Consider the following 23,258-nt stretch of genomic DNA (forward strand, 5'->3'; position numbering starts at 1 on the left):
AAGATCAGAGCACCACTCAGCCAACATAGATTACAACTCTTGGAGACAGTTACCTCTTCCATACAGTTAACATGAGGAGGCAGTGGAGTACAATCATTTAGGATTACATTATTTAAAAGCCTAGTGGAACTCCAGAAAAAAAAATGGAAACACTACAAGTTAGATAAGTTGTTATCTCATAATGACTATATTAGGGGAGGATGGCATACCTTGTTTGAAAGTAAATGCTACAGGCAGAGCTTTTCTTCTGGTGCTGCTACTGGCTAGTGATGAGCAAATCTGATTGGGTTTGATTCAAGGGCAGGTTCAGAAAACATTTCCAAAAATCCACAAATTGCTAATTTTGATACAAACCCTACTGAAATCAATAGGAGAATAGTGGAAATCTGTACTCTCCATTTCAAGACTAATAGGCAAGGGATTATCAAATAAAGGGCAAAAGCTGGGAACTACGGGGGGGGGGTGTACAAATGCAAAAAATGTTTTAAAAAAATACCATTCAGCAGGGAGCTGAATAGTTGTGCATAGAGTAGAGGTGGATTAGAGCATCTGTCAGTTTTTATTGCTGTCTGTGCCCCCGTCAGTGAGATTTACCCTCTCTATGTGTTCAGTTTACCATTACCATTGAAAGTGAAAGTAAAATACCCTAATACCATTCTTGGAAAAGAAAGAAAGTAAAATTGACACCAGAACAGTAATAGAAGGGACCCTGGGGACATACTGGGACTCCCTCACTTTGGAGGAATTTCTTCTAACTTCCTGTTTTGGCTATGGAACAGGTAATGAAGGGAAATCTTCTATATGGTACAAAAATGGAAAAAAAGGCAGGGGTTATAACCCTCCCTTACTCTATGCAAAATGATAAAAAAATGACTGTGCTTAAATGGACAGATGCCATTGTTTTTGCATGATTTTTAAGATCCAATAAAAATCTCAGATTGATTATTATATGGAATGGTTGGACAAGTTGTATATATAGCTGTTTGAGTGTCCCATGGGCTGTTTTTTAAACATCTATATTCACTTTTGAGAGATGTCTTACTATTGCTACAATTGAGGAAACATTGTAATTGTTGAGCTTCTTTTTCAGATATATCATGTCAATGCAGTTGCACTGAATCCTGAGGTACTGACCCACCAGAATAATTTTTATTATGTCATTCATGGGCACTATAATGCCCCGTACACACGGTCGGACATTGATCGGACATTCCGACAACAAAATCTATGGATTTTTTCCGACGGATGTTGGCTCAAACTTGTCTTGCATACACACAGTCACACAAAGTTGACGGAAAATCCGCTCATTCTGAACGCGGTGACGTAAAACACGTACGTCAGGACTATAAACGGGGCAATAGCCAATAGCTTTCGTCTTTTAATTTATTCTGTGCATGCGTGGCACTTTGTCCGTCGGATTTGTCTACACACAATTGGAATTTAAAGGATCGTATTTTGTTGTCGGAAAATTTTATAGCATGCTCTCAAACTTTGTGTGTCGGAAATTCCGATGGAAAAAGTCAGATGGAGCCTACACACGGTCGGAATTTCCGACAACAAGCTCCAATCGCACATATTCCGTCGGAATGTCTGACCGTGTGTACAGGGCATAAGAGTGCAGAAAATAATTGTTTTCAGTTGGTTTGTGATACAATCTTGTGGCCACTTTGTTATCAATAGGGATGAGCCGAACACCCCCCTGTTCGGTTCGCACCAGAACATGCGAACAGGAAAAAAGTTCGTTCGAACACGCGAACACCGTTAAAGTCTATGGGACACGAACATGAATAATCAAAAGTGCTAATTTTAAAGGCTAATATGCAAGTTATTGTCATAAAAAGTGTTTGGGGACCCGGGTCCTGCCCCAGGGGACATGGATCAATGCAAAAAAAAGTTTTAAAAGGGGACGTTTTTTCGGGAGCAGTGATTTTAATAATGCTTAAAGTCAAACAATAAAAGTGTAATATCCCTTTAAATTTCGTACCTGGGGGGTGTCTATAGTATGCCTGTAAAGGGGCGCATGTTTCCTGTGTTTAGAACAGTCTGACAGCAAAATGACATTTTGAAGGAAAAAACTCATTTAAAACTACCCGCGGCTATTGCATTGCCGACAATACACATAGAAGTTCATTGATAAAAACGGCATGGGAATTCCCCAAAGGGGAACCCCGAACCAAAATTAAAAAAAAAAAATGACGTGGGAGTCCCCCTAAATTCCATACCAGGCCCTTCAGGTCTGGTATGGATATTAAGGGGAACCCCGGCCAAAATTTAAAAAAAAAAATGACGTGGGGTTCCCCCTAAATTCCATACCAGACCCTTCAGGTCTGGTATGGATTTTAAGGGGAACCCCGCGCCCAAAAAAAAAAAAAAAACGGCGTGGGGTCCCCCCAAAAATCCATACCAGACCCTTATCCGAGCACGCAACCTGGCAGGCCGCAGGAAAAGAGGGGGGGACGAGAGTGCGGCCCCCCCTCCCTCCTGAACCGTACCAGGCCACATGCCCTCAACATTGGGAGGGTGCTTTGGGGTAGCCTCCCAAAACACCTTGTCCCCATGTTGATGAGGACAAGGGCCTCATCCCCACAACCCTGGCCGGTGGTTGTGGGGGTCTGCGGGCGGGGGGCTTATCGGAATCTGGAAGCCCCCTTTAACAAGGGGACCCCCAGATCCCGCCCCCCCCCTGTGTGAAATGGTAAGGGGGTACAAAAGTACCCCTACCATTTCACTAAAAAACTGTCAAAAATGTTAGAAATGACAAGAGACAGTTTTTGACAATTCCTTTATTTAAATACTTCTTCTTTCTTCTATCTTCCTTCATCTTCTGGTTCTTCTGGTTCTTCTGGCTCTTCTGGTTCTTCCTCCGGCGTTCTCATCCAGCATCTCCTCCGCGGCGTCTTCTATCTTCTTCTCCTCGGGCCGCTCCGCACCCATGGCATGGGGGGAGGCTCCCGCTCTTCTCTTCTTCTTCATCTTCTTCTCTTTTTCTCTTCTTCTCTTCTTCATTTTCTTCTCCGGGCCGCTCCGCATCCATGCTGGCATGAAGGGAGGCTCCCGCTGTGTGACGGCGCTCCTCGTCTGACAGTTCTTAAATAACGGGGGGCGGGGCCACCCGGTGACCCCGCCCCCCTCTGACGCACGCGACATGACGGGACTTCCCTGTGGCATTCCCCGTGACGTCACAGGGAAGTCCCGTCAAGTCACCGTGCGTCAGAGGGGGGCGGGGTCACCTGGTGGCCCCACCCCCCGTTATTTAAGAACTGTCAGACGAGGAGCGCCGTCACACAGCGGGAGCCTCCCGCCATTCTAGCATGTGTGAGGAGCGGCCCGGAGAAGAAAATGAAGAAGAGAAGAAAAGAAGAAGAGAAGAAGATGAAGAAGAAGAGAAGAGCGGGAGCCTCCCCCCATGCCATGGGTGCGGAGCGGCCCGAGGAGAAGAAGATAGAAGACGCCGCAGAGGAGATGCTGGACGAGAACGCTGGAGGAAGAACCAGAAGAGCCAGAAGAACCAGGAGAACCAGAAGATGAAGGAAGATAGAAGAAAGAAGAAGTATTTAAATAAAGGAATTGTCAAAAACTGTCTCTTGTCATTTTTAACATTTTTGACAGTTTTTTAGTGAAATGGTAGGGGTACAACCCTTACCATTTCACACAGGGGGGGGCCGGGATCTGGGGGTCCCCTTGTTAAAGGGGGCTTCCAGATTCCGATAAGCCCCCTGCCCGCAGACCCCCACAACCACTGGCCAGGGTTGTGGGGATGAGGCCCTTGTCCTCATCAACATGGGGACAAGGTGTTTTGGGGGGCTACCCCAAAGCACCCTCCCAATGTTGAGGGCATGTGGCCTGGTATGGTTCAGGAGGGGGGGGGCCGCACTCTCGTCCCCCCCTCTTTTCCTGCGGCCTGCCAGGTTGCGTGCTCGGATAAGGGTCTGGTATGGATTTTTGGGGGGACCCCACGCCGTTTTTTTTTTTTTTTTTGGCGCGGGGTTCCCGAATTTAGGGGGAACCCCACGTCATTTTTTTTTTTAAATTTTGGCCGGGGTTCCCCTTAATATCCATACCAGACCTGAAGGGCCTGGTATGGAATTTAGGGGGACTCCCACGTCATTTTTTTTTTTTTATTGTGGTTCGGGGTTCCCCTTTGGGGAATTCCCATGCCGTTTTTATCAATGAACTTCTATGTGTATTGTCGGCAATGCAATAGCCGCGGGTAGTTTTAAATGAGTTTTTTCCTTCAAAATGTCATTTTGCTGTCAGATTGTTCTAAACACAGGAAACATGCGCCCCTTTACAGGCATACTATAGACACCCCCCAGGTACGAAATTTAAAGGGATATTACACTTTTATTGTTTGACTTTAAGCATTATTAAAATCACTGCTCCTGAAAAAACGGCCGTTTTTAAAACTTTTTTTTGCATTGATCCATGTCCCCTGGGGCAGGACCTGGGTCCCCAAACACTTTTTATGACAATAACTTGCATATTAGCCTTTAAAATTAGCACTTTTGATTTCTCCCATAGACTTTTAAAGGGTGTTCCGCGGCATTCGAATTTGCCGCGAACACCCCAAATTGTTCGCTGTTCGGCGAACTTGCGAACAGCCAATGTTGGAGTGGAACATGAGTTCGACTCGAACTCGAAGCTCATCCCTAGTTATCAATGTCTCAAATAAATATAGAAATCCAAAAGCCAAAAATGGGAGTGACCCCTGATCATAATTTTGAGTTTAATGCCCAGTTGAATTAAGACAGGAGTCCAACCAGGCCAGTAAAGGAAATCTAATATATTGTCAATATACCTTTGCCAAAGATGAATGTAGTGAAGTAACACTGACATATTCTCCAAAGAGAAAAGCTAATGCTCCCACCCCTCCAGGTACAGGTTAGCATTCTATGGGGCACAGGTAGTCCCCATCGACACTCCTTGCACCTGGAGGTAGGGGGAACCATTGATTGTGAAAACCGTCATAGGTAACCATAAATGTCAACAACTGTAGAATGAATACAGAATTTTTCCTCTGCTGAGCTGAATTGGATTATGCTTTATTGACTTTTTTGTTCTTTTCTCTACAGAGAATTGTGTGTATAGGATAGTGTATAGGGAGGTTTTATATTTGTGTGTGTGATTTTTTTTATTGGCTGAACTAGATGGACTAGTTTATTTTTTTCAACCTATGTAACTAATAATTTCCAAACCTTTTACATGATGGATATTTAACCACTTCAGCCCCGGGCCATAATGCTGCCTAAGGACCAGAGGACTTTTTTACAATTTGGCACTGCGTCGATTTAACTGCTAATTGCGCGGTCATGCAATGCTATACTCAAACGAAATTTGCGTCCTTTTCTTCCCACAAATAGAGCTTTCTTTTGATGGTATTTGATCACCTCTGCCGTTTTTATTTTTTGCGCTATAAATGGAAAAAGACCGAAAATTTTGAAAAAAATGATATTTTCTACTTTTTGTAAAATCCAATAAACTCAATTTTAGTCATACATTTAGGCCAAAATGTATTCCGCCACATGTCTTTGGTAAAAAAATGTCAATAAGTGTATATTTATTGGTTTGCGCAAAAGTTATAGCGTCTACAAACTAGGGTACATTTTCTGGAATTCACACAGCTTTTAGTTTATGACTGCCTATGTCATTTCTTGAGGTGCTAAAATGGCAGGGCAGTACAACCCCCCCCCAAATGACCCCATTTTGGAAAGTAGACACCCCAAGGAAATTGCTGAGAGGCATGTTGAGCTCATTGAATATTAAATTTTTTTGTCCCAAGTGATTGAATAATGACAAAAAAAAAAAAAAAAATTACAAAAAGTTGTCACTAAATGATATATTGCTCACACAGGCCATGGGCATATGTGGAATTGCACCCCAAAATACATTCAGCTGCTTCTCCTGAGTACGGGGATACCACATGTGTGGGACTTTTTGGGAGCCTAGCCTCATACGGGGCCCCGAAAACCAATCTCTGCCTTCAGGATTTCTAAGGGTGTAAATTTTTGATTTTACTCTTCACTGCCTATCACAGTTTCGGAGGCCATGGAATGCCCAGGTGGCACAAACCCCCCCAAATGACCCCATTTTGGAAAGTAGACACCCCAAGCTATTTGCTGAGAGGCATGGTGAGTATTTTGCAGCTCTCATTTTTGAAAATGAAGAAAGACAAGAAAAAACTTTTGTTTTTTTTTTTTCAATTTTCAAAACTTTGTGACAAAAAGTGAGGTTTGCAAAATACTCACTATACCTCTCAGCAAATAGCTTGGGGTGTCTACTTTCCAAAATAGGGTCATTTGGGGGGGGGGGGGGGGTTGTGCCACCTGGGCATTCCATTGCCTCCGAAACTGTGATTTATTTTTCTTTATTATTTTTTTGCTTTTTTATCTTATTTTTAAACTGTTCCTTTCATTTTTTTTTTTTTAATCATTTTTATTGTTATCTCAGGGAATGTAAATATCCCCTATGATAGCAATAGGTAGTGACAGGTACTCTTTTTTGAAAAAATTGGGGTCTATTAGACCTTAGATCTCTCCTCTGCCCTCAAAGCATCTGACCACACCAAGATCGGTGTGATAAAATGCTTTCCCAATTTCCCAATGGCGCTGTTTACATCCGGCGAAATCTAAGTCATGAAATGCTCGTAGCTTCCGGTTTCTTAGGCCATAGAGATGTTTGGAGCCACTCTGGTCTCTGATCAGCTCTATGGTCAGCTGGCTGAATCACCGGCTGCATTCTCAGGTTCCCTGTTGAGACAGGAGAGCCAGAGAAAAACAGGGAAGACGGTGGGGGGGGGGGCATTCCCTCCCACTGCTTGTAAAAGCAGTCTAGAGGCTAATTAGCCACTAGGATTGCTTTTACATGAAAGCCGACCACTGGCTGAAAAGAATGATACCAAGATACCAGGCATCATTCTGGTATAACCACTCAAAGTCGTGAATGGCGTACCTGAAGACATAAAAATGGTTAACAATAAAACACAGTAAATGGTAAAGTATAAAAAATTGCATACCTGAAAAGCAAACATGATAAAACATAATAACAAAAAAACATTGCAGAATAGAATACAGTAAAAAAGAGCAGAACATTAGAGAGAGAATAGAGAGAAAGAGAACAATAAAACGACAACTATTTTTTTTTTATTTTATATATATATATATTTTTTTTTACACTTTTTTTTGTAACTAACTTTTATAACTGTAACCGGTTCCAGGTTCGGGTCTCTCAAAATGCGATGGCATCTTGGGAGACCCTGTGAAAGTGTGCCTAGTCTGTGCAATGTTGTACGCTACGCTAATACTCAACTAGTGTATGGTAGCGTTCAAAACATTCACCAATGCAAAGACCAGGATTGTCAGGACAGGAGGGACAATAATAGCGGGTGTCACACCTATATCCGCGCTTGCTGCAGACACAACATCTTTTTTGGGGGGTTCGTTGGGTAGGGGTACTCGGGAGGACATAAAGAAAATGCCTCTCATGCAGCCGACTGCATTTGATTGGGGATGTGAATGGGGGAAGTACGGGCGCTGCAGAAGTGGTGGGTTCCCAATTAGGATTGGCGAATGCAGCAGGAAGGGCATTATGGGCACGACGGGCCTGTTTGTCTTCTTCTTGGTGGCAGCGGGACACTACTTGTGCTTGCCACCTCACCAGCTTGAACTGCACTTAGGGGACTCACCACGTCACCAAGTGTTACTGCAGTGCTGGTTTGACTACGACCGGGGTGTACTAGGCCGCTGGTGCTCACCAGTTCACCAAAACGCTACCAAAAAAACTGTTAGCGATCGCAGGGATCAGGCCTGACTCTGCGAACGCTGCAGTTATGCGTTTAGAGTTTTGCAAGTGACAGTGATCGATCGATCGATACTGCACTTGGGTGGGCTGGGCTGGGCCGGGCGGAGGGGCAAAACGCAGGTGCTAGCAGGTATCTGGGCTGATCCCGCTAACACTACATTTTTGGGAATCCTAAACTGCTGGGGATGCTAGTATAGATCTGATCCGTTCAGATACTACACCACTAAGGGAGGTGTACGGTGCGTGCGTGGGTGTTAGCGGTACTGGTTCTAATTTGACGCTGCCTGGGGCTGGTGCTTGCCAGTTCACCAAAACGCTACCAAAAAAACTGTTAGTGATCGCAGGGGTCAGGCCTGACTCTGCGAATGCTGCAGTTATGCGTTTAGTGTTTTGTAAGTGACAGTGATCAATCGATACTGCACTTGGATGGGCTGGGCTGGGCCGGGCGGAGGGACAAAATGCAGGTGCTAGCAGGTATCTGGGCTGATCCCGCTAACACTGCATTTTTGGGAACCCTAAACTGCTGGGAACGCTAGTATAGATCTGATCGGATCAGATATTGATCTGATCAGATACTATACCACTAAGGGAGGTGTACGGTGCGTGCGTGGGTGTTAGCGGTACTGGTTCTAATCTGACGCTGCCTGGGGCTGGTGCTTGCCAGTTCACCAAAACGCTACCAAAAAATCTGTTAGCGATCGCAGGGGTCAGGCCTGACTCCGCAAATGCTGCAGTTATGCGTTTAGTGTTTTGTAAGTGACAGTGATCGATCGATACTGCACTTGGGTGGGCTGGGCTGGGCCGGGCGGAGGGGCAAAACGCAGGTCCTAGCAGGTATCTGGGCTGATCCCGCTAACACTGTGTTTTTGGGAACCCTAAACTGCTGGGGACGCTAGTATAGATCTGATCGGATCAGATATTGATCTGATCAGATACTATACCACTAAGGGAGGCGTATGCTGCGTGCATGGGTGTTAGCGGTACTGGCGCTAATCTGACGCTGCCTGGGGTGACGCATATCACCGCCGGGTGATCAGGGGGCTCAACCTTTATTCGGTAATAAATGGCGGGTGCCCTGACACTATAAAAAATAAACGAACTAACCAGCGTCACCCGTAACAGTTATACAGTGATCAATGGTGAAAGGGTTAACTAGGGGGCAATCAAAGGGTTAAAACATTTATTAGATAGTATATGGGGGTCCCTGTCGCTATAAAACGCTGACAGCGAACCTAAATATTTACCTCCCTAACTAGCGTCACCAGCGACACTAATACAGTGATCAGAAAAATGATCGCTTAGCGACATGGGGGGTGATCAAGGGGTTAAAACTTTATTGGGGGGGTTAGGGGTGTATCCTAGACCTAAAGGGGGCTAACAGTAACTGTCCCACCACACTAACTGTCACAAACTGACACCATGCAGTAATCAGAAAAAAAAAAACAAAAAAACAAAAACTGCTTGGTTTTGACAGAGGGGTGGGAGGGGGGGGATCGGGGGGTAATCGGGGGGGATCGGAGGTGTAATGTATGCCTGGCGTGTTCTACTGTATGTGTTTTTTTGTGTAACTCACATTCCAGTCTTCTCTCCTCGGCGCCGGAATGGAAAACGAGGAGCCGAGGAGAGATGACATCATTTCCTCTGCCTCTCTGTACAATACAGAGGCAGGGAAATGATCCCATTGGCCAGGAGCGATCACGAGGGGGGCCAAGAATGGATGGCCTCCCCCTCACCACTGATCACCGGGGAGGATTTGCCGACCGCCGCAGGCACCGGGGGGGGGGTTCGATCGGACCCCCCACCCGCGGGCAGGCAAGGACGTACCTGTAAGTCCTTTTGCCTGCCCATGCCGCTCGGCTGACATACATCTTCGTGCGGCGGTTGTCAAGTGGTTAGTGTAGGAACTTCACGGCAATATATAGCAAAATGATTTCAGGTGAGATGTCAGCCTGGTTTAGGGTCATAAGAAGACGTATAGTTGGTAGACCTTCAACGTAAGGGTGAGGGCAATCATCCACCAAAATGCTTGTGTTTTTTGTTAGGAAAATTACCCCAGACACAATTGACCTACTTGGGGTGTCTGTAAGACTTTTATTTTGAATAATGCATAGAAATTTAGGGTGATTGCACTTGTGGCATTCATTGACACCCCTCCACGGCAGGTGGAATAACAGCTCCGGCCCTGTGGACGGCAGCCATCTTGCTGCACCCGGCCGTGGTACCAGCGCTCAATCCTGGCCTCCCAGACCACCCTCCACATGACCTTTCCTCTACACAATCACCGGAGCCCATCTGCCACCTGTGTAATTCATTGACACCCCTCCACGGTGGCCTGCAGGTGGAATAACAGCTTCGGCCCTGTGAATGGCGGCCATCTTGCTGCACCTGGTGGCCATCTAGCTGCACCCGGCACTCACAATTTTGACTTCTCTGCGACCGTTAAGCCACCCCTGGAGGCTAGAGCACTCTGACTGGCCAGGCCGTGACCCCCAAGGATGGACAGATTGACTTTACCCTGTGACAAGTGTGGAAATCGCAGCCCTAGGGAACACATGCGCGAGAGTAGGGAAGATGGCTGCCTGATTCACCTGTTCCTTGCCAACGGAATGACAAACCTCAGCTAGCACAGCACAGCCCGCACCCGGGCACACACTAAAAGCTTCCCGCAGCTACGGAACACTTCAGGCATCCGGCGGTTATGTACTGCTCGACGAAGAACTGTCAAAAGTATAATACACAGCCCAAATCAGCTCCGGCCTCAGGGAAGGGGAAAAAGACAATGGCTCCTGATCCTCCGGAGCCTGACGACTCCTCACAACACTCGGCAGCAGACCCTACCTCCCCATCTGACAGCCTGCAACAGTTCCCTACAGACCTGGTAAGTCCCCTGCATGCAGACTCAGATGCCCTGCTGAACAGATTTCACTCCATTGTGAGAGATGAAATCACACAGGCCTCACGCAGGCTCTCCTCTGACCTTGTAAAAGGACTTAAAGAGATAGGCCACTGCACTAACCAGTTAGAGCAAAGAATGGACTTAGCAACCACTGTGCTTGAAAGCCATGAAGAAGAGGTGGATAAATTGTCTGCAGAGCTGGAGTCCCTGTGAGACAAACTAGAAGATGCTGAAAATAGGGCCCGCAGGGATATCCTTCGTATCTGCGGAGTCCCGGAAAAAATTACTGATTTGCAGGGTACAGCAACTGCCTTTTTCCAGGAGCTGGCACCTGAGATACCCCTGGAGAGACTGGAATTTGACCGTATACACAGATCCCTAGCACCCAAACTGTCAGAAGGCCCCCCAAGAGATGTCATCATCAAGTTCCATTTTTACCGCACCAAGGAGCGGCTCCTCCAAGCTGCATGGGAACAGCAAGACCTCTCTTTCCAGGGTAACCCCCTTCAGATTTTTGTGGATCTCTCTCCAGTAACCATGGCTAGGAGAAGGAGCCTGAAACCCTACCTCCAGATTCTGCAGACCCAAGCGATCAAATATAGATGGGGGTTCCCTTTTAAGCTTTCATTTTCGCATCTTGGTCGCCAGTTCCACGCATCCTCCCCCTCCGACCTGAAATGTCATTTCCAGGAATGGCAGCTGGATATACCACCTTCCCAGGGAGATGCACCCTCTTCTTCCTCCCGGCCCAGATCCTCCCAGTCTCTGTGCCAGGCCCCTCAGCCCCTCCAAAGGTCTCAACCCGGCTCACAGGCCTTGCGAGACCTGCAGGCCCAAAGGTTCATAGCGGGCCCTAAGGGTGATGACATGTAACCTCTCACGTTGACGGTTCTACACAGAAAAGTTACAAATGACTCCATGAAACCCTAAGCCTGCCTCCTACTGTTTTCGGACCTACATTAAGTCTAGCACCTGCTGATACCCAGCATGTTGTTACTGAGTCGGTAATAGGCAGAACTGATCTCACAGATGCTATTTTTTTCCGTCCAATTGAACCTGAACTGACACTCAACTTCTTGCAAGAACTTCACAGAACTGGGCCCCCCCTGAGGCGCCCCAACTGCGAGATGGTGCCTCCGGGATATGTCGGCCTCACTGAGGCAAGACATTGAGCCCTCATTATAGCATGTCACTTTGGCATCCTTTACAGGGGTCCTATGTGGCGGCCGTGGAGTGTTCAGCTGGCTGCTTACTGCCGCCACTGTAGGGGGGTGGACTCACACCCTGTTAAAACAGCGGAATAACAGAATTCTGACAGGTTCTACTTTGTTCTGTCTTGCTCTGTGAAGTTTTGTTTTTTACCTGATGCGAACATGCTGGTTCTCTCGGCTCTTCGGCAGCCGTCAATGTGCTGCGGACTGCTGACAGTAGTCTCCCGTCCCCACTGGGAGGTGGGTGGGTTTCAAAATATGTTGTTATTTCCTCACCCTGTTAATGTTGTGATTTACATTTTTTGATTGAGATTGATTGCCTCTCCCTCTCTATATATTTGGTAGCCATATGGGACTACCTGAATGTCATTTTAGTCGCTCGCTCGGCATGGGCTCCCTTGACAAGTGATGGGAACCCAGGATGACAGAGACCTATGATAAAAGGCAACCACATATCTTAGGATGTTTGTGTTCCTCTTTAGTGCCTTAAGCGGTGCACCAGGTCTTGTGCTTAAAGATTTACGGTAAATTTTACAATATAACAATGCCGAGCGGTTCCGTTGGATCACTGCTCCCCCCATGTGTTGACTCTTGGTTGGGACATTAGTCCCGACCAACATCCAAACCCCTTGTGGGCCTTTAGCTCCACAACCAGTTGCACTCATACTTTTTTAGTACTATATGCTACAATTTTTTACTGGCCATTATACTGTATGTACTACAGTATGCCCTTCTATCTTGTTCTTTTCTTTGTTTCACTCCCTTTCTACCTCCCTTTTCCCTTTTTCAGGTCCTTGCAGTGGGTGAGTAAAGTAGTTTTATGGCTAACTTCCCATGTACCATGATGCTTAACTAGCTATCCCTGAATATGCAGGGAATGAACTCCCCCCAAAAAAGGGTTAAAGTTTTTAAATATCTTAAGCAACAGAAAGTGAACATAGCATGCCTACAGGAGACCCATTTCTCATCTTCTTCCTGTCCTAAATACTTCGATGCCCTGTACCCTCAAGTTTTTCTGGCTAATGGCCCGACTAAACAGAGGGGCGTTTTGATTGCCATACACAAGTCGGTCCCCTTCAGTTGCAGTAGAGAGATTGCTGACCCAAATGGTAGGTACCTTTTACTACAAGGCACTATTCAGGACACAGAGGTCACCATCCTAACTTATTATGCTCCAAATAATAATCCGGGACCTTTCCCCCCTCCTTACCTGCTCCTTGTTGCAGTCCCACCAGAGAGGCACTCTCTTCTTAGCGGGAGACTCTAATGTTACGCTGAACCCTGCTCTGGATATGTACCCCTCGGAACACAAAGCTCCATCACCAGATGCAAAAAACTTTACGCATTCTTTACAAAGTCATTACCTGATAGATATCTGGGGGGAGCTACACCCCATTGGCAGGGACTATACCCATTACTCCCGTCCTCATCATTCCCATTCCAGAATTGACCATATGTTTGTTCTGAGGAAACATCTCCCCCTGGTTGTGTCTGCTTCCATTTTAGCAGCTCCTTGGACAGACCATGACCCTGTTTTGGTCATATGCCACTCACTACTCAGCAAACCGCAATATTCTCCTTGGACTATGAATGACTCACTCCTATCTTTTAAGGAAGTCCTCACTTATATTACTCAAGCCTCAGTGGAATATTTCAGGCTTAACTCTGGGTCGGTTTCCTCCGAGGTGACTCTCTGGGAAGCATACAAAGCGGTACTCAGGGGGCATATAATTCACCTGGCAGCAAAACGCAAGTAAAAACGAATAGCAATGCGGCACTCTTTAGAAGCGCTACTAGACTCCCTATCCACAATTTTTAAACAGTCCACTACTCCGGCTAATCGTAAATTATTAGATGGGGCGCATATAGAACTCGACCTATGCCTCACTGAAGAGGCAGAACGTACATTATGCTGGGCCCGCCAGAAATGGTATGCCAAAGCCAACAGACCCAACCCAATGCTGGCCAATAGGCTGCGCACCTTTACCCCAAAACACAACCCACTCTTCACACTAGACATAATGTCATCACAGGTAATCCATTGAAAGTGTTGGAATAATTTAGGCACCGCCTCACCACCCTCTACAAGGCCCCCACTCAGCATCCTAGTGTAAAGAGTAATTCTGCACTGCCTAAAGGGAACAAAAGAAGAGGCTAAAACAGCAATTGTGATATATGCATAAAAAACAAACAACGCATCCTACCCAAGACCTGACATCCTTCCTGACAAGACTGACATTGCCTAAACTGTTCGATACACACACTTCATTAATGGACCAAGACATTCAGTTAACGGAAGTATTGCAGGGCATAAAACAACTGAAAGTAGGCAAACGTCCAGCCCGGATGGCTTCACGGCCCTTTACTATAGGAAATTAGCAGACGTCTTAGCCCCCCATTTAACAACTATGTTCAATGAAGTTAAAGGTGGCCATGCACTCACCCCTAACCTCTTAACTGCCAATATTATGATTCTAAAACCCGACTGTGACCACTCGTCTTGGACCAATTTTAGGTCCATCTCACTTATTAATGTAGACATTAAAATACTGACCAAGATCCTGGCCAATTGTTTAAACTCCTTCTTACCACACCTGGTCAAAAAGGACCACGTGGGGTTTTTTCCGGGGCGACGCTATTAGGAGGAGATTCTATTAGACGTATAATACAACTTCAGCACATAGCCTATAGCTGGTCTATAGCAACTATGTTACTGTCTCTTGACATGAACAATGCCTTCGACACTTTGTCCTGGCCTTACCTGACGATGGTACTCAGCCACTATGGCTTCGGATCGTCATTCTTGCAATGGTTAATGGCACTATATGACTCCCCCCAGGCTAAGGAAAAATACTATGGTTTCGAATCAGTTCCCTTTTCCATCAGGAGGGGAACTCGGCAAGGCTGCCCACTCTCCCTACTCCTATTTATTTTGGCCATGGAACCGTTAGCAGAGGCGATCCGATCTCACCCGGACATAACTGGTGTTGAAATAGCAGGCACACCCCATAAGATATCACTGTTCGCAGATGATATCCTTCTAACCCTAACAAACCCTATAATCAGCCTACCTAACCTGTTCTCTTTACTAGACTCTTTTGCCTCCCTCTCTGGCTTGTCCGTTAACCCCACCAAATCAAAAGCCATGTCAATCAATCTTCGGCCCTCGGACCTGATAACCTTAAAAAACACCTTCACGTTCCAATGGCTGACCTCATTACCCTACCTGGGGATCCGGCTCACCCCAACCTACGCGGGACACTATAAGGCAAACTTTCCTCCTATACTTAAGAAGCTGACAGACATGTTGTCCTCCTGGGCTCATCTCCCATTATCCTGGTTTGGCAGGATCGTGGCAATTTGTATGACATACCTGCTGAAATTACTTTACTTCTTTAGAATCCTACCAGTCCTGAATCCGCCGCATAGCCTACGAATACATCAGCGTAAAATCCTGAAATTTGTGTGGAGTTCTACCCATCCCAGGATCAATAAGCAAATACTATATGCCCGCAGAATCAATGGAGGACTCCCAGTCCCTAACCTACAAACCTACTATATAGCTGCAAACATAGCCCCGTTATCCCAACTCCATGCACAACACCAAATGCCGCTATGGGCCACTATAGATCTAGTGGACTCGCACCCAACACCCATCTCCTCATTGTCCTGGCTCCCATATCTGGCCCATTCCCTTCGCATAGGGGACTCGGTCAAGTATTCTGCCGGTCTGATTTCTCCTCATCTACCCTTACTTCAATTTCTCCAGTGCCCATTGTTCCCACCAGGCTGTGAAAAATCCCCAGCAGTTCTCCTGGTGGAAGACAAACGGTTTCAAGGACATCCACTCTTTTTTTATCCCCACTAGGATAATATCATTTGAGGCTCTGCGCTCCTCTCACAATATCCCGTTACGCGAACACTACAGCTACCTACAGATTTGCCATTTTCTCCAGGGGCTTATAAAATTTTGACTGACCCCTTATACTTTGACCCCCTTTGAGAACTTCTGCAGAGCAAGACCCCAAACCTCAGGTTTAATATCACTGATCTATTATTACCTCTAAAAAACCACCGACATGGCCCTATCACCTTCAATGGGAAAGGGAACTAGGAAAACAGCTAGCTCCGGAGGACTGGCAGGTCATGACTTCAACGATATCCAAATGCTCAAAGAATGTCATCTTTTTAGAAAATGCCTATAAGGTACTTTACAGGTGGTGCTACACACCGGCTAGACTGGCCCGTTTCATTCCAGCCTACTCCCCCCTGTGTTTCCGAGGGTGCTCCCAGGAGGGCACAATGACACACATCTGGTGGACCTGTTCACGGGTATGCAGGTTATGGATTAGAGTTTACTCCCTCCTCCGAAACATACTCCATGCTGACCTCAAAAAAGATCCATACGAAGCATTTCTCTGCAACCCAATTGCAGAACTGCTTCCCTCAGAGCGCCAACTGGCTCTACATCTCTTTACTGCAACCAAATTAACGATAGCTAGGGCATGGAAGACACAGGCACTAAGTTTTGAGGCGGTAAGAATCGCATGGACGATATAATGGTTAACGAAAAGCTGACTGCTGTCCTTTCGGACACTCATGATAAGTTCCTAAAGGTATGGAGGCCATGGGTCGAATATACTAAACCCACCAGATTTGATACCACCCTTTTTCGGATTTAATGCACTCTTGCTCCCCACCGCGAGGACCCACCCTTCACCTTTTTTTCCTCTTCTCTCCTTCCCCCCTATTCTTTACTCCTCCTTTCTTAGCTAATCTCAACCCCTAGTTCTTCTTTAACCTCCCTCTCAATACTTTTACTTCTCAGTTGCACCTAAGAATCCCTCTGTCCACTGGGCATAGCCTTGGATGAGATGGTTACATGGATAGATACTCAGGACTATTTAGAGCCCTTGCACACTGGGGCGGTTTGCAGGTGCTATTGCGCTAATAATAGCGCCTGCAAACCGCCCCGAAAGTGCCGCTACTTTCATTCCAGTGTGCAAGCCCCGAGGGCTTGCACACTGGAGCGATGCGCTGGCAGGACGGTAAAAAAAGTCCTGCTAGCAGCATCTTCGGAGCGGTGAAGGAGCGGTGTGTATACCGCTCCTTTACCGCTCCTGCCCATTGAAGTCAATGGGACGGCGCGGCTATACCGCCGGCAAAGCGCCTCTGCAGAGGCGCTTTACGGTGGTATTTAACCCTTTCTCGGCCGCTAGCGGGGGGTAAAACCGCCCCACTAGCGGCCGCATACCGACGGTAAAACGCCGCTAATAATAGCGGTGTTTTACCGCCGACGCTGCCCCCCGCCCCAGTGTGCAAGGGCTCTTACAGTTAGGCCCCTGTTGAGACAAACTCTTCAAGTATTTGTTAAAAATCGGACGCAGTCCTACAGGCATTCCTGAAACCTTAGTGTGTCCAACCACTCTCATGTTTCCAAACAACTGTTTTCAGCCTCTGTTATATTCTTATTGTTTTGTTTGTTTTTCTCTGATTTACTAGAATACTTATTTTATTTATAAGATGCTTAATTTCATGTTATGTTTATTCATGATGCATTCTCTACGCTGTAAAAAACTGTGAAATTGCTATGATTATTAATAAAACCTTTTGTAAAAGAAAGTTGGGGTGATTGGATTAGAAACCTTCAAAAATTCTGTGTTTTAGGTATGGTATGACAATGATATGTTATCTCCCCTTGTCAGATGGTTTGATGACAATATTGTCAGACTTACTGTTGTGCCAGGGTACCTACATTATTATATGGTTATATATTATTATATGGTGGTATGTCATCAATATCCTTAGTCATTTGTTGGATGAACAAGTCAACCCTTAGCTGTCTGTCTGGATACACCTTTGAGCATATCACTTCTAATATTCAATACGTCAAAAGAATTTCAGATATTTTCCTTAAATAATGGTAAATAATGGCTTGCTCTCATTAAGGTTATCTTTTGTGTTTTACCCACCTCATTGGGTATCTTCTTTTTTATGTATATTAATATGATCCCTCTTTTCCTATAATGCTTGTTTACAGTGAATATCTTAATAATAATTAATATACATCCACAATTTTTTATTTGCTTTTATGTATACCCAGTACATCTGCTCTTTTACTTAGAGGTAAGTCCTTTTGGTCTTGTGAGCAGGCTAAAGGATATAGTATCCCAATTTGGTAAATGACACCCACTTAAAAGATACTTGACTTGGTTAAATTGATGATAGGCAACTCCTATCCTCATATTGATTAGTGGTTCCAAATTAATAATAACTACTGCAGTAGGGAACAGACACAAAAGATATGCTCAGCATCTTTCCAAATAACTGTTCTGCTTTATTATGACGCAATTGAAGGTTTTTATACACATAATTACGTAGGTGTCACATTAATATTACAATTGTACGTTTATGGTAACAAGGGGTGTTACATAGGCAGGCTAATTCTAATCAGAACTCGAAAGAATGTAAACATGTACTGAAAACATTATTAGTGCTGTGTGCACAGTGAGGGCAGTGTGCAATACATACAAAATAGAATACAATTATTTACAGAACGTACAAATTTCCATTACATACTCTACCAGTGGGAGATTCACTCATGGGATGCACAAGTGGTATAATAGTAAACTCAATTAGACCCAGGCCACAGTCAGACACAGAAGTCTCTTAGTCAGTCCATTAGTCAACAAATATGCCGATGAATAGCACCATATATTGATCAGAAAAAGCATGCTTGATGGTGTGAAGAAGCCAAATTATAGTACACTCAGGCCAAGATTAACATTTTTTTTTTAGATAAAGTCTGGTGTCTCTTTCACAGACTTTAAATAGAAATAACAGGTGTGGTTGGTCTTTAGGTGTTGTTGGTGCCTTCACCCCATAACTTTCTAGAGGTAGTCTTGATGAAAGCAAGAATTGACCTTGCTGTAAAAATTTGAAATTTGACACCCCTGTCAAACAGTTGTGGAAAAATTAGTCTTTGGGTGTTGTTGGTGCCTTCACCCTGTAACCTTCTAGAGGTAGTCTTGATGAAAGCAAGGATTGGCCTTGCTGTAAACAAATTAAATTTGACACCCCTGTCACAGTTGTGCAAAAATTGGTCTTTGGGTGTTGTTGGTGCCTTCACCCCATAACCTTCTAGAGGTAATCTTCATAAAAGCAAGAATTGGCCTTCCTGTAAAAAAAAAAAAAATGATGCTCCTATCACACAATTGTGCATAAATTGGTCTTTGGGTGTTGTTGGTGCCTTCACCCTGCAACCTCCTAGAGGTAGTCTTGATGAAAGCGAGAATTAACCTCGCTGTACATTTTTTTTAAATTTGATGCCCCTGTCACACAATTGTGCAAAAATTGGTCTGTGGGTGTTGTTGGTGCCTTCACCCCATAACCTTCTAGAGGTAGTCTTGATGAAAGCAAGAATTGGCCTTGCTGTAAAAAATTTTAATTGATGCCCATGTCAAACAGTTGCCGAAGAAATGGTCTCCGGGTGTTGTTGGTGCCCTCACCTCGTAAACCTTCTAGAGGTAGTCTTGATGAAACCAAGAATCAACCTTACTGTAAAAAAATGTAATTTGATGCACCTGTCAAACAGGTGCAAAAACAATGTCCCTTAGGTGTTAATTATGCCCACGAAACCTATAAAAAAAATTACTTCAAGATAACATCAACACCCACAAAGCTAGTTAGTGTAGGCAGTCTTGCAGAGATTTGTGATCCCAATAACATTTAATCAGCGACATCGGCATCAGGGGCTTGATAGCTGCTTCTAATCCAGGACTGATTCATTTTTACAAATATCATCCGGTCAACAGAGTCTGTGGACAGAAGTTCTTTTATCTATCACAAAACCTCTGTCAGCACTATATACACATTCGGAAAGCACACTGGATGCAGGGCAGACCAGCAGCTCAGTTGCATACTGGCCAGTCCAGTTCTGACCAGTGGTCTATTCTCATGACCCAGAAACCCAGTGGATCGCCTACTGGAAAACTTTCCATGTCTGTTTTTTCCCCAGATAACCTTGCACCATTTGATACAGATGCTGCTGGTGGGATGTTGAAGCTGACAGCCCTGGGCACTGAGCACTAATAATTTTTTGAAAAGCATCACTGATGCAGCCCCCTTCTACACTGCTCCTCCTTTGACCAACGTAAGCTTCAAAACTAGCTTTTCCTTGAGACTGTAACCTACCAGAGTCTGGAAAAGCAGTACATAAACTCCTCTTTAAGGTTTCCTCAAGATATTTTATCCTCTGCTCCTTCTGTGGTGACCGGATGAGTCCAGAGTATTTACTCTTGTAATGGTGGTCAAGGAGGGTTGCCAACCAATAATGATCCTTATCCTTGATGCCACAAATTCTTGGTTCCTTTCACAGGCTTTGAAGAATAAAGTAGGCCACGCACCACAGGTTTGTGGAAGCATGAGAAGCAGAGTCCTCAGGGTCACTGAGGATTACAATATCTGGAACTGCCTCCTCCCAGCCACGTGCTGCTCCCAAGGTTTCTGTGGACTGAAAACCATCTCTTAAGGTTCAATGTATGTCTTCCTGTGCTTCAATGCCATGCAGAGTCTGGAACAGCAGGAACACAAGAGGGATCATGTCACTGATGCATGCATTTTCATAGCTCACCATACTTGTTGCCTCCTCAAATGTTGACAGTACAGTGCATGCATCCTTTATCAGCAGCCATTGGTGTGGGAAAAAAAACCAAGGTGCCCTGAGCCTGTCCTTGTGCCATACTCACACAGATACTCATTGATGGTCCTCTGCTGCATGTGCAGCTGCTGCAACATTGCCAAAGTCAAATTCTACCTGGTGGGCATGTCACTACTCAGTTTATCGGCAGGTAGAATTCCCTCTAAATTTCAGCCAGCTGAACACTGGCTGTGTATGACCACCTGAAATAACTACAAACTCTTCTGGTCTTCTTTAGAAGATATTGCAAACCTGGGTAGCTGTTTAAGAAATGCTGCACCACCAAATTGAGGACATGTGCCAGGCATGGCACATGTGTCAACTTTCCCTGTTGAAGGGCAGACAGAAGGTTAGTGCCATTATTGCACACTACCATTACTGGCTCAAGCTTCCATGATGTGAACCATCTCTGTGCCTGCCCCTGCAGAGCTGCTCTGGTGTGGCTCTTGTCCCCTAGAAAGACCAGCTGAAGCACTGCATGGCATCTTTTGGCCTGACTAATTGAATGGCCCCTTGAACGCTCAGAGGTACTGGTTGTTCAAAGGACAATCCAGCAGAGGAGGGCAGGGAGGAGGAGGGACAGATCTTGCATCATCACCATCAAATTAATGGAGATGCAGCACTGAGCATGGTCCTGCATTCTTCCAAGTTGCAAGCAGAGTTACCCAGTGTGCTGTGAACAAAATATATCCATGACCATGCTTGCTGGACCAAGAGTCAGCAGTAAGGTGGACCTTGCGGCTTACTGCCTTGCCCAACAATGTCAAAATATTGCCTTCCATGCGATGGTACAGAGCTGGAATGGCCTTACATGAAAAGAAATAGCGACTGGGAACCTGCCATTGTGGTACACAACATTCTGCAAGTTTATGGAAGGGGGCAAAATCCATCAGACGGAAAGACAGGAGTTGTAAAGCCAGTAATTTGAACAAGTTGAAATTTAGAAGCTGGGCATGTGGGTGGCAGGTAGTGTTTTTTTTAAAATGCAGCAGCTGGAGCAGAGAAATTTGCCTGCTATACTCTACAGCTGGTGGTGTGCTGCTGCCAGACCTGTTGCAAGGACCTCAGACAACCTTTGCTTTACCATCATCCCTTTCAGTGGAGGCTGCTGAAAGGTCATGAGTAGGGATGAGCAGAACACCCCCCGGTTCGGTTCGCACCAGAACCTGCAAACAGACCGAAAGTTCGCAGGAACGTTAGAACCCCATTGAAGTCTATGGGACTCGAATGTTCGAAATCAAAAGTGCTAATTTTAAAGGCTAATTTGCATGGTATTGTCTTAAAAAGGGTTTGGGGACCCGGGTCCTGCCCCATGGGACATGTATCAATGCAAAAAAAAGTTTTAAAAACGGACGTGTTTTTCAGGAGCAGTGATTTTAATGATGCTTAAAGTGAAAAAAAAGTGAAATATTCCTTTAAATATCGTACCTGGGGGGTGTCTATAGTATGCCTGTAAAGTGGCATGTGTCTCCCGTGCTTAGAACAGACCCTGCACAAAATGACACTTTTAAAGGAATAAAAGTCATTTAATACTGCTTACGGCTTTAATGTAATGTCGGGTCCCGGTAATATGGATGAAAATCAGTGAGACAAACAACATTGGGAGAACCCCGCACCCAGGATTTTCGGTGGGAAAGGTGTCCAAGTCAGATCTTGCCCCTAGGTATTCCTGCATCATGTAAAACAGATGCTAGCAATGGTTGCTGTAACCAATCATACCTTGGGGCTGTGGACTAAAAAACGCATCAGTCAGACAGACACCTTCTCCACCGCTCCTTCTTTAACTGACCGAAGCCTCAGCAACACATTGTCCAGGAACAGGAGTTTGCAACCTCCCAATCTCTGGGAACGCGTTGCACAGACCTTTCTGCAAGGCCTCCCGAAGATGTTTCATCCTCTGCTCCCTCTGCGACGGCAAGATAAGGTCTGCAACGTAACCCTTGTAACGTGGATCAAGGAGGGTTGCAGCCAGTAACGATCCCTCTCCTTGATACCACGAATACAAGGATCCTTCCGCAGGCTTTGCAGGATCAGGGAGGCCATGCAGCGTAGGTTTGCTGAGGCATTCGAGTCCTCTGGGTCACTAAGGATGACATGATCCACAGCCACCTCCTCCCAGCCACGTACAAGTCCATGGGTTTCTTGGGACTGTAAATGATCCCTTAAAGACTGCTGCTGATGCTGAGTGCCAGGCTCCACCTCCATGCTGACACAATCCTCCTCCTCTTCCTCTTCCTGTGTAATTGGCAGGCACGCAGGAACACTGTCTGGATAAAGGGGACCTTGAGAGCTAAGAAAGTCCTCCTCTTCCTGCCTCTGTTCTGCCTCAAGTGCCCTGTCCATTATTCCACGCAGTGTGTGCTCCAACAGGTGGACAAGAGGGACAGTGTCACTGATGCATACACTGTCACTGCTCACCATCCTCGTGGCCTCCTCAAATGGTGACAGGACAGTGCATGCATCCCTGATCATGGCCCACTGGTGCGGGAAAAAAACAAGCTGTCCTGGTGCCATAGTCACACAGGTACTAATTGATGGCCCTCTGCTGCATGTGCAGCTGCTGCAGCATTGCCAAAGTCAAATTCTACCTGGTGGGCATGTCACTACTCAGTTTATGGGCAGGTAGAATTCCCTCTAAATTTCAGCCAGCCTGGTG

This window comes from Aquarana catesbeiana, linkage group LG01, assembly GCF_042186555.1.
Source record: "Aquarana catesbeiana isolate 2022-GZ linkage group LG01, ASM4218655v1, whole genome shotgun sequence".
In the NCBI taxonomy this organism is placed as follows: domain Eukaryota; kingdom Metazoa; phylum Chordata; class Amphibia; order Anura; family Ranidae; genus Aquarana; species Aquarana catesbeiana.